This window comes from Ranitomeya imitator, chromosome 1, assembly GCF_032444005.1.
Source record: "Ranitomeya imitator isolate aRanImi1 chromosome 1, aRanImi1.pri, whole genome shotgun sequence".
Classification (NCBI taxonomy): domain Eukaryota; kingdom Metazoa; phylum Chordata; class Amphibia; order Anura; family Dendrobatidae; genus Ranitomeya; species Ranitomeya imitator.
The window spans coordinates 856684792-856688962 of record NC_091282.1 but is presented as its reverse complement, the minus strand read 5'-3'; positions in this window follow the sequence as shown (position 1 = coordinate 856688962).

Sequence of the window (4171 nt, the reverse complement as noted above, 5' to 3'; positions counted from 1 at the left end):
TTATGACCGCATGGTTCCACAGCAGGGTTAAATGGACTACTAAAATATTTTCCACGTTCACTACAAATGGCTGCATATAGAGCAAACTTGTAAGTGATCAGTGTGCGTAAAAAACACAGTTTTAATTCTTTGGAATGTAGGTATATTTTTGTATTTTTTTAAATGTTGGTAATAATTAGGGTAAAGGTACCGTCACACTTAGCGACGCTGCAGCGATACCGACAACGATCCGGATCGCTGCAGCGTCGCTGTTTGGTCGCTTGAGAGCTGTCACACAGACCGCTCTCTAGCGACCAACGATGCCGGTAACCAGGGTAAACATCGGGTAACTAAGCGCAGGGCCGCGCTTAGTAACCCGATGTTTACCCTGGTTACCATCCTAAAAGTAAAAAAAACAAACACTACATACTTACCTACAGCCGTCTGTCCTCCAGCGCTGTGCTCTGCACTCCTCCTGTACTGGCTGTGTGAACACAGCGGCCGGAAAGCAGAGCGGTGACGTCACCACTCTGCTTTCCGGCTGACCGACGCTCACAGCCAGTACAGGAGGAGAGCAGAGCACAGCGCTGGAGGACAGACGGCTGTAGGTAAGTATGTAGTGTTTGTTTTTTTTTACTTTTAGGATGGTAACCAGGGTAAACATCGGGTTACTAAGCGCGGCCCTGCGCTTAGTTACCCGATGTTTACCCTGGTTACCAGTGAAGACATCGCTGAATCGGTGTCACACACGCCGATTCAGCGATGTCTGCGGGGAGTCCAGCGACCAAATAAAGTTCTGGACTTTCTTCCCCGACCAGCGACAGCACAGCAGGGGCCTGATCGCTGCTGCCTGTCACACTGGACGATATCGCTAGCGAGGACGCTGCAACGTCACGGATCGCTAGCGATATCGTCTAGTGTGACGGTACCTTTAGACACAGGAAAACCAGTTCAAAGGAGCCCTCAAATGCCACAAATTTTAGCCCACAGATAGGTGAGGCATTTGACGGAGATACTAGACTGTTCTGTATTTGGTTGTATTTTGACATTTTTTACCCCAAAGTAGTCTATTGAACTAGGGTAAGACACAGCAAAAAAGGGCAATATAGCCCTGAAATGCCACAATTTGTAACCCACAGATAGAGGAGGTGTTTGACGGAGATACCAGACTGTTCAATATGTGGCCTGTATTTTGACATTTTTTACCCCAAAGTAGTCTATTGAACTAGGGTAAGACACAGCAAAAAAAAGGGCAATGTAGCCCTGAAATGCCACAATTTCTAGCCCACAGATAGATGAGGCGTTTAACCGAGATACCAGACTGTTCAGTATGTGGCCTGTATTTTGACATTTTTTACCCCAAAATAGTCTATTGAGCTAGGGTAAGACACAGCAAAAAAGGGGCAATGTAGACCTGAAATGCCACAATTTGTAGCACACAGAAAGATCTAGCGTTTGACTGAGATACCAGACTGTTCAATATGTGGCCTGTATTTTGACATTTTTTACCCCAAAGTAGTCTATTGAACTAGGGTAAGACACAGCAAAAAGAGCACAAAAACAAGAAAAAGCAGAGGCCATACAAAAAGGGGATCACCAAACAGCATGGATTTGTACAAAAAAACAACACAGCTTTATTAAGGTGCAAATACAGGACAGATCATTTTAAAAAACATCTAAAAACACTTAGAACAATGCCTATAATATGGCAAGTGCCTGTACACAAGGTGAAAGGGGGGGAAAAAAAAAGGAACACATACAGATTATCTCAGTGACCTATATGGACAGCATATTAATAAAGTGCAAAAAACATTATGACACAAATAAGGCCTAAATGGCTAATAAAGCTGGACATAAAAAAATATACTGTGGTACAAGAAATGTGCTAAAAATATGCAACATATGACAGTACTAAACATGGGATCCTAAGATCACTAGTAAGGCCCCATAGATAGATGGCATGTAGCGCAGTACACATAAATAAGCAACACTATCTGGGTATATAAACTGCTAAGATATACAAAATGTGCGAAGGCATACAGAGTGCCGACAAGGGATCCTGAACTCAGTGGTAAGGCCCTATAGATATATGGCACATAATGCAGTACGCACACACTGGTAACAGTAAATAAGTTCAAACAGGAGAATGAATTCAACTATGCATAAAGGGAGTATGAAGTAGAACAAGCATAGAAGCCCTATGTCCCAAGGTACTCAGTAATGTACACCTAAAAATAAGCAAGTAGCAGTATAGTACTATCAGTAAACCATGTACCTACCGTATATACTCGAGTATAAGCTGAGATTTTCAGCCCAAATTTTTGGGCTGAAAGTGCCCCTCTCGGCTTATACTCGAGTCACGGTCGGCGGCAGGGTCTGCGGGAGAGGGTGCTGAGGCATACTCACCTAGTCCCGGCGATCCTGGCGCTGTCCCTGCAGTCCCACGGTCTTCGGGTGCCGCAGCTCTTCCCCTGTTCAGCGGTCACGTGGGACCGCTCATTAGAGAAATGAATATGGACTCCACTCCCATAGGGGTGGAGCCGCATATTCATTTCTCTAATCAGCGGTAACGGTGACCGCTGATAGAGGAAGAGGCTGCGGCACCGAAGACCAGCTGTCCGGGAGAAGGAGCAGGTAAGTATCGCATATTCACCTATCCCCGTTTCACACACCGGGCGCCGCTCCATCTTCCCGGCGTCTCTCCGCACTGACTGTTCAGGTCAGAGGGCGCGATGACGCATATAGTGTGGCAAGTGTAGGACCTGGTATAAGAGAGATGCCGTAAAGGGGCTACCAGGTACACATAAAATTGGCCATTTTTATGCGCTAAACGCTCTCATTTTTCATATTTCTAGTGCAGTAATGCAGTTCAAATTTCGTGTTTCAAGTTTGCATGTTTCAGCACTGCAGTGTGCTGCCTTATTTACTTAACTATATACGAGTTGGTGACTCTAGGTTCAGCACCTGTTCACACTTAGTCTATGTTTGTATGTGCCGGTCAGGTTTTTGAAATGTATTCTTTAGCCTTCTGATCGTGCACTCCGCCTCCTAGCCACAGGTGTTTTAATTACAGCAGGTCCAATACCCCTCCACAGAGAGAGAGAATTTTAGTCTAGGAAGAGGTTTCACATGTACCCATTCAGATGGAGACGTTTATTCTCAGCGAGGTAAGGCAAGTGTAGGACCTGGTATAAGAGAGATGCCGTAAAGGGGCTACCAGGTACACATAAAATTGGCCATTTTTATGCACTAAACGCTCTCATTTTTCATATTTCTAGTGCAGTAATGCAGTTCAAATTTCGTGTTTCAAGTTTGCATGTTTCAGCGCTGCAGTGTGCTGCCTTATTTACTTAACTATATAAGAGTTGGCGACTCTAGGTTCAGCACCTGTTCACACTTATTCTATGTTTGGATGTGCCGGTCAGGTTTTTGAAATGTATTCTTTAGCCTTCTGATCGTGCACTCCGCCTCCTAGCCACAGGTGTTTTAATTACAGCAGGTCCAATACCCCTCCACAGAGAGAGAGAATTTTAGTCTAGGAAGAGGTTTCACATGTACCCATTCAGATGGAGACGTTTATTCTCAGCAAGGTAAGGCAAGTGTAGGACCTGGTATAAGAGAGATGCCGTAAAGGGGCTACCAGGTACACATAAAATTGGCCATTTTTATGCGCTAAACGCTCTCATTTTTCATATTTCTAGTGCAGTAATGCAGTTCAAATTTCGTGTTTCAAGTTTGCATGTTTCAGCGCTGCAGTGTGCTGCCTTATTTACTTAAAAATATACGAGTTGGCGACTCTAGGTTCAGCACCTGTTCACACTTAGTCTATGTTTGGATGTGCCGGTCAGGTTTTTGAAATGTATTCTTTAGCCTTCTGATCGTGCACTCCGCCTCCTAGCCACAGGTGTTTTAATTACAGCAGGTCCAATACCCCTCCACAGAGAGAGAGAATTTTAGTCTAGGAAGAGGTTTCACATGTACCCATTCAGATGGAGACGTTTATTCTCAGCGAGGTAAGGCAAGTGTAGGACCTGGTATAAGAGAGATGCCGTAAAGGGGCTACCAGGTACACATAAAATTGGCCATTTTTATGCGCTAAAAGCTCTCATTTTTCATATTTCTAGTGCAGTAATGCAGTTCAAATTTCGTGTTTCAAGTTTGCATGTTTCAGCGCTGCAGTGTGCTGCCTTAT